Raw genomic sequence first — 8,903 nt, 5'->3', positions numbered from 1 at the left:
AATTAATTATTTCTATTTATTTATTAATTTACTTACTTACTTACTTACTTACTTACTTACTTACTTACTATTATTATGGTTCATCACACAGTCAGCCAGATGTGCAAACCGGATTTGACACTTTTATCCACCCACTGAGTCCTTCCCAAGTACAGGCAGATGTGGATGTTTGATAGGGTTAGAGCAGGGGTCCCCAACCTGTGGGCTGTGAGGGGCTTGCAACCAGGCTGTGCAAACAGCTGGCGAGCGTGCATGAGTGTGTGTGCATCCCCACTTTTGCGAGCAGCAGGTGAGCACAGGCTCTATTTCCTAAGCAGCAGGCGTGTGTGCATGCCACAAATGCAAATGGACCTGCACATGCGCTTGCACGCTTGCTGGCAACTCATGCTGCACCATCTCCTCTTCTCCCACCCACCCCAGACTGCCACGCCAGAAATGTTGTAAGTTGTTCTGAGTAAAGCCGCCTTTGGAAATTGATACTGATGGTGTTTGAGTGGTGGTCCAGGTGTGTGAGTAGGAATGGATTTCCAGAGGAAAAATTGCAGCCTGCAAGAGTCATTAGCACTACTTGGAGGGACCCTGAGGACACAGATAAACCTCCAAGTAACCTCAATGACCCTCTAAAAGGATGCAAATGACCAGCTGTCTGCAAGGAGTATAAATCCTCCCCTTCCCCACCATCCAGTCAGAACTGAAGAAGCTTCTCGGATGAGAAGAAAAATGTCCTCAAAAGAAAAAACAAGAAAGCCCAGTTGCCCCTTAGAAAAAGCACCTTTAGGACAACCATGACTTGGAGGATGGAGAATCTCTACAGATGTTCAACCATAGTATCGTTTTATATTGGTTCCATGGAACAAGAGTGGGTAGTTCTGTAATGAGCTGATTTTTCCCTTTCTACAAGGTACCAGTCAGTGTTGAATTGGGAGTGAGAAGTCCTTGGCCCCCATTGCGTGGGATGGAAGAGGATTCAGTATTTTCTCTTCTCCTGTTTAATGTCTACTTGAAATAAAATGTCAGGCCCCATAATCATTATATGTTAATTATATGAACTACATTATATAATTTATAAGGGGAATGGCTTTTGGAATACCTGTTTATGAAAAAAATAACATACAAAGAGTGCAGAGAAGAGCAACAAAGATGATTAGGGGACTGGAGACTAAAACATATGAAGAACGGTTGCAGGAACTGGGTATGTCTAGTTTAATGAAAAGAAGGACCAGGGGAGACATGATAGCAGTCTTCCAATATCTCAGGGATTGCTACAAAGAAGAGAGAGTCAAACTATTCTCCAAGGCACCTGAGTGTAGAAAAAGAAACAATGTGTGGAAACTAATCAAGGAGCTAAGCAACTTAGAACTGAGGAGAAATTTCCTGACAGTTAGGACAATTAATCAGTGGAATAGAAGTTGCCTCCAGAAGTTGTGAATGCCCCAACACTGGAAGTCTTTAAGAAGATCGTGGACAGCCATTTGTCTGAAATGGTATAGGGTTTCCTGCTTAGGCAGGGATTGGACTAGAAGACCTCCAAGCTCCCTTCCAATTCTGCTATTGTATTGTATAAAATAAAATATTATTGAACTCTTCATTTTCTCCTGCTGAAATCAGGAACATCTAAATATTTTTATGGCTAATGTTGAGTTCAGTTTTCCAAGTGGTTCTTCCCTTTTCTTTCCCTCCACCTTAATCTTCTAATCTCACCTTCACTCTTTCATTCCTACACTTCAGCTTCTATGAAATGTGCAATTCTTCTTTTCTGCTGAAGTAGTTTTATGTGAATATATTAAGATGGGTGTGTCTTAAGATTTTATTCCCTTTAGAAAGGAATTTCTGTCCAAAACTCAGTTCCAAGAAAAGCATCCATTGAAAGCAGAACTCCAGGGCAGATAGATTCCTCAAAGAATAGGTTTATTGGGTACATAATATATTGGCACAAGTGGTGAAAACCGACTCGAAAAGTTTCCGTGCACTTTGTCTTTTGCAAAGTTGGGGGAGGGAATGCTCCAAGAATGTCTTTTCCCACTGTTCTCACATTCACATGGTACTTATCTGGGGCCAACCTTTAAAACTTCTCAACAAATTCCTCCCTTGCATCTGATCCACCTGCAGCCCACAACCAGGGTTAGAAGCTTTAGGAAAAAGCATTCAGCAACAAAATTGACAATATGAGACCCTGTCATCTTCACAACTTACAATGGGATTTTCAGAATTGACAATTGATAGAGCTCTCAAATCTGATGATAATAGAAATACAAAATCAGAAGGCCTTTCAAAGTCATAATTTTAATCTTAAAGCCCTTATCACTAATATCCAGATCTTTGCTATCAAGGTTTACTTCTGAGTTGATCGCTGGGATCTCACTGGGGACAAGAAGGTTAAATGAAAAATAAAACAATGGGTCATTGTTGATGATTAACTGATACTTTACGATCAGACAAATTAAATTATATAATATTCATCATTTATAAGAAATTAAACTAAATAAAAAAATGTCCCAAAGTCAAGATAATAGTTTCCAATCAGAGATTCTTGTGTCTCATTATATTCTCTCTACAATTCAGATTGGGTCTAAGTAGGATAATGTAGCATTGGAATGGAATGGAATGGAATTCTATTCTAGAAGTGAGCAGCACGTGCACAAAATGCCCTCTCAGCAAACTGGTAGTAAACTGGTTAGGAACCCACCTCTGACCTGAATGTCATAGTGATCATGAGGAAGCTGGAAATTGAAAAATAAAAAATCAGAGTAAATACAGAAGAAAGGATTTTGCCCCAAACAAATCATAATAATTTCACCAGAAGCCACAAAACTATGGCATAGCAAGGAATCTATCCCACTGCTTCCATTCTGATTAACAGAGTTGGAAGGGACCTTGCAGGTCATCTAGTCCAACCCCCTGCCCAAACAGGAGACCCTACACCATTTCTGACAGAGGGCAGTCCAGTGTTTTCTTGAAAGCTTCCAGTAATGAAGCTCCCACAAGCTCGGAAGGTGACGTGTTCCATGGGTGGATTGTTCTCATAGTCAGAAAAATTTCTAGGTTGAATCTCTCCTTGATCAGTTTCCATCCATTATTCCTTGTCTGGCCTTCGGGTGCTTTGGAGAATAGCTTGATTCCCCTCCTCTCTATGGTATTGGAACACTGCTATCATGTCTCCCCCGGTCCTTCTCTTCCCTAGCCTAGCCATGCCCAGTTCCTGCAACCGTTCTTCGTAAGTTTGAGCTTCCAGTCCCCTCATCATCCTGGTTGCTCTTCTCTGCACTCTTTCTAGAGTCTCAACCTCTTTTTTATAGTGTGCCAACCATTCTGCCATGGTTGGGCAAAACTCTAGTTCTGATATTCATATGAAATAAAATAAAAAATGGCCCTGGATTTCTCAATGGTTGGTCCCTGGAATTTGGCTTTCCTGCAAAAAACATTGGCACTTCCTGCTGAGGCCCATCCTCCACGGCAGAGAAAATGATCACCTGAATACAATACCCCTTGGCAACCTCCTGGGGAAACCAGAATTCTGGGGACACAGGGCAGTTAATGCTTACAAAGTCACCACGCAGTCACAAAGTGTGTGCTGATCAGAATGTCCAATCACTTATTCACTGGGACTTCTTCCCCTCTCCAAACCACCACCAGCACATACATTCTCTCCAATTCCCCCATTTTGAAATCTTTTATTTTCACAGTCGTTTATGTTCTAGTAAACCTCAATAAAACTGTAAAAAAGCAAGGAAAAAAACAAGCAGGGGGTTTGGCTCAGTTTCTCCCCTCCAACCCACACAGACCGGGAACAGCTTCAGAGAAAGGAGGGGAGCACATAAAACCAGGAATTCTTTCCTTTGAGCCCAACTGGTTCAAAGGTCTTCTGCGTCGATAGAGAAACCGACCAGTGGTGGGATTCAAAAATTTTACTGCTGGTTCTTTGGGTGTGGCTTTGTGGGTGTGGTGTAGCTTTGTGAACATGGCTTTGTGGACATGGCAGAGGAAAGATACTGCAAAATCCCCATTCCCTCCCCACTCCTGGGGAAAGGATACTGCAAAAATCCCATTGCCTCTCCACTTCTTGGGGAAGAATACAGCAAAATCCCCATTTCTTCCCCACTTCTTGGGGAAGAATACAGCAAAATCCCCATTTCTTCCCCACTTCTGGGGAAAGGATAGTGCAAAATCCCCATTCCCTCCCCACGTCTGGGGGAAGGATACTGCAAGATTCCCATTCTCTCTCCACTCCTGTAGGAAGGATACTGCAAAATCCCCATTCCCTCCCCACTCCTGGAGGAAGGATAGTGCAAAATCCGTATTTCCTCCCCACTCCTGGGAGAAGGAGACTGCAAAATCCCCATTCCCTCCCCACTACTGGAGGAAGGAGACTGCAAAATCCCCATTCCCTCCCCACTCCTGGGGGAAGGATACTGCAAGATTCCCATTCTCTCTCCACTCCTGGAGGAAGGAGACTGCAAAATCCCCATTCCCTCCCCACTCCTGGAGGAAGTTCCTGCAACTTTGCCTTTTCCAAAGTTGGGGGAGGGAATGTTCCAAGAATGTCTTTTCCCACCATTCTCACATCCAGATGGTACTTTTCTGGGGCCACCATTTAAAACTCCTCACCAACTCCCCCCTTGCATCTAACCCACCTGAAGCCCACAACCAGGGTTAGAGTCTTTAGGAAAAACAATTCAGCAACAAAATTGATGATACGAGACCATGTCATCTTCACAACTGTCAATGGGATTTTCAGAACTGGCAATTGATAGAGCTTTCAAATCTCCTGATATCAAATATACAAAATCTGCAGGCCTTTCAAAGTTATAATTTTAATCTTAAAACCCTTATCACTAATATCCACATTTTTGCTATCAAGGTGTACTTCTCAGTTGATCTCTGGGGTTTCACTGGAGACAAAAAGGTTAAATGAAAAATAAAACAATGGGTGATTGTTGATGATTAACTGATACTTTATGTTCAAGCAAATTATCTGAATACCAATTACTCAATATTCATCATTTTTAAGAAATCAGACAAAGTAAAATAATGCCCCAAAGTCAAAATAAAAGTTTCCAATTAGAGATTCTTGTGTCTCATTATATTCTCTCTACAATTCAGATTGGGTCTAAGTAGGATAATGTAGCATTTGGGGAAAAAGATGCAAGCCAAGAGACCAGCCCCAGAGGCCAAGATGGAGAAGATCTCCACAGCCACCATGGACTTCCCTTTGGTGCTCAGATAAGTGGGGAGGAAGGAGATCCAAACACTGCAAAAGACCAGCATGCTGAAAGTAATGAATTTGGCGTCATTAAAACTGGCAGTTTCCTAGCCAGAAAGGCCACAGTGAAACTGATGAGAGCCAAGAAACCCAGGTAGGCGAGAACAGTGTAAAACATGGAAGCTGAGCCTTCATTACATTCCAAGATCATTTCTCCAAACAATGAGTGAAAGTCAAAGTTGGGAAATGGGGGAGAGGTGACCAACCAGGTGGTACAAAGAACTATTTGAACCAGGGGACAGCCTAAGACAATGGAGATGGTCACTGGTTTTCCTAAAAATTTCCTTGTTTTGTTTCCTGGTTTGGTAGCCATGAAGGCCAGAACCACCATGACAGTTTTTGCCAACACAGAGGAAACTGCAAGGGAAAAGAGAATGGCAAAGAAAGTTTGTCGGAAGAGACAGATGTGCTTTCCAGGTTGACCGATGAAGAGGAAGGAACAGAGGAAGCAGAGAAGGAGAGAGACCAGGAGAATGTAGGTAAGATCTCGGTTGTTGGCTTTGACGATGGGTGTGTCACGATGCTTAAGGAAAATTGCCAGGACTGCAGATGTGATTAGAGAAAGTAAAAGTACTAGAGACACTAAAGTGTATCCCAGGGTGTCTTGATAGGCAAGGAAGTGGATCTTCTTTGCAATGCAGTGGTCATTGTCCTTGTTCGGATATTGGTCTTCTGGGCAAGGGTCACAGTGGGCTGCATCTGAAATCAAGAATATTTGTATAATGATTACAGTGCCATTTGCCATGAGCATTATCCCTCTCTCAGAGGTGTTCTGACTTTTTGCTTTGATTAACCTAAAAAGATAGTGATAGATAATTAGGTCTGCACTTTACGGGGCATATGACTTCCTTAGAATAAAGAGAGTTGGAAGGGACCTTGGAGGACTTCTAGTCCAACCCCCTGCTTAGGTAGGAAGCCCTATACTATTCCAAACAAATGGTTGTCCAATCTCTTTTTAAAATCTTTCAATGTTGGAGCATTCATAACTTCTGAGGCAAATTGTTCCACTGATAAATTGTTCTAACTGTCAGGAAATTTCTCCTCAGTTCTAAGTTGTTTCTCTCCTTGATTAGTTTCCACCCATTGCTTCTTGTCCCACCCTCAGGTGCTTTGGAGAATAGCTTGACTCCCTCTTCTTTGTGGCAGCCCCTCGGATATTGGAACATTGCTATCATGTCCCTGTGGTCCATCTTTTTATCAAGCAGTTCCAGCAACTGTTCTTTACACAAATGACCTTTGCGATCATATTATAAGCAACTGCATTCTCTTCGCTGATGATGTAAAACTATTCAACACCATCGACAAAACTACTCTTCAGAAAGACCTTTGACTGTGTGTCAGAATGGTCAAACAATTGGCAACTTCAAATCTCAAACAACAAATGCTCTGTCTTACTCATTGGCAAAAAAAACCAGAACATAAAATATAAGCTGGCCGGATACGACCTTGTAGGCGACCCTCACTCTGTCAAGGACCTTGGAGTACTCATCTCAAATGATCCAAGGGCCAGAGCTCACTGTAAAAACATTGCCAAAAAGGCACTAAGAGTTGTTAACCTAATCTTGCGTAGCTTCTTCTCTGGTAACATAGCACTGCTAACCAGAGCATACAAAACATTTCCTAGAACAATTCTTGGATAAAGCTCATCTGTCTGGAGCCTGCACTGCATATCGGACATTAATACAATTGAGTGAGTCCAGAGATATTTCATGAGAAGAGTCCTCTGCTCCTCTGCACACAATAGAATCCCTTATGCCATCAGGCTTGAAATTTTGGGCTTAGACAACTTTAGCAATAGCAATAGCAGTAGACTTATATACCGCTTCATAGGGCTTTCAGCCCTCTCTAAGCGGTTTACAGAGAGTCAGCATATTGCGCCCAACAATCTGGGTCCTCATTTTACCCACCTCGGAAGGATGGAAGGCTGAGTCAACCCTGAGCCGGTGAGATTTGAACCGCTGAACTGCTGATCTAGCAGTAGCCTGCGGTGCTGCATTTAACCACTGCGCCACCTTGGCTGAGAACTATGCCACCTTCGGCCTGACCTAAGTGTAGTACATAAAATTATTTACTACAATGTTCTAACTGTCAATTTCAGCTTGAACTACAACAATAGACAAGCACACAATACATAGAAACTTAAGGTCAACCACTCCAAACTTGATTGCAGAAAATACGACTTCAGCAACCGAGTGGTCAATGCCTGGAATGCTCTACCTGACTCCATTGTTACATCTTCAACCCCCCATAACTTTAACTTTAAACTGTCTACTATCGACCTCACCCCATTCCTAAGAGGTCTGTAAGGGGCATGCTAAGCACACCAACGTGCCCACCATCCCTGTCCTAATGTTTATTCATATACATTTCAGTTATTCAAAATCATGTTTATATGTATATATGTTATCTAATACATATTTGATGAAATAAATAAAAATTTAAAAAATAAAGACTTAGAAGACATAGATGGACAATTATCCTCTTTATTATAGAGGTCAATCAATTTCCTGGGAGTTTAATAGGGCTGACAGAAGTAGCACACTTAAATATCTTGAAGCACAACTCTCAGTTCTTCAGGGAAAGCTTGTTTTCCCAATTGGATTTGACAATGGGTTCCGAAAAGCTAGCAATGAGCCTGAAAATTGTGCCCTAAAACTACACTGCAGTAATTTGTAAGGGACGGGGAAGGTGGGCTGGGAACAGTGGCCTCTGGGGTAAAGACAGCTTAGATCCATAAATTGAAAGGTTCTTCTGAAAACTACGAACACTTTGAAGCATATCAATCTTACCAAATATAACAACAATAAAGATTTTGATCTACTGAATAGCTTCCTTAATCCTGGATTATCAACATTTCAAGTTTACTCTACCTGTCTGATTAGAAATGGTGCCTTCTGGACAAGGGGCACATTGGTAGCAGCAAACGTCCTTGCCCTCTGGAACTCTTCTCCTCTCTCCCGCCTGGCACCTCTTCATGCCACACCTGGCAAAGGGCACCTTCTAAAAGAGAAAAGACAAATGCTTCGCATGGGAGAAGATGGCATGGAGGTGACAGTAGCAAATAGCAGAACTGCTTGATTCATTCTTTGCAATATATCCTTGTACAAAAAAGAAAAAAATAGTCCAGTAGGTCAAAACCAGAACTGTAAAATAGGGAATAGGAATGCAAGACAAAATTTTCCAGAAAATGGTAAAAGAACACCTACCCAGACTAGACAAATCAATCAATCAGACTAGAGCTGGAAGGGACCTTGGAGGTCTTCTAGTCAAACCCTCTGCTTAATCAGGAGACCCTACATCATTTCAAATGGAAGGCTGTCTGGTCTTTTCTTAAAAACTTCCAGTGATAAAGTGCCTATAACTTCTGAAGGGAAATCATCAGGACCATTCAAATCACCAAGGGGCACTCCTGGCCCACAAAGGGAAGCTGGAGATTGGAACTGGGACCTCAGCATCCAAGGGAATTCTTACCTCATTGATTAGAGCTTTTTTATAACAAAAAGCCATCAGGATCTGACTAAATGGGAACGGTTCCTTGAAACCATTGTTGCCTGCTCCAATGGTATCCTGGATTTTAAGCAGGAGTTCTTCACAAACATTGGTGGACCTGCCACAACTCAGACCTCCAATGTGTTATATGAAA

Source organism: Thamnophis sirtalis, unplaced genomic scaffold, assembly GCF_051295495.1.
Source record: "Thamnophis sirtalis isolate CommonGarterSnake01/CBP01778 unplaced genomic scaffold, rThaSir2_p1.2 scaffold_1, whole genome shotgun sequence".
Taxonomy (NCBI): Eukaryota; Metazoa; Chordata; class Lepidosauria; order Squamata; family Natricidae; genus Thamnophis; species Thamnophis sirtalis.
This window is presented reverse-complemented; position numbering follows the sequence as displayed.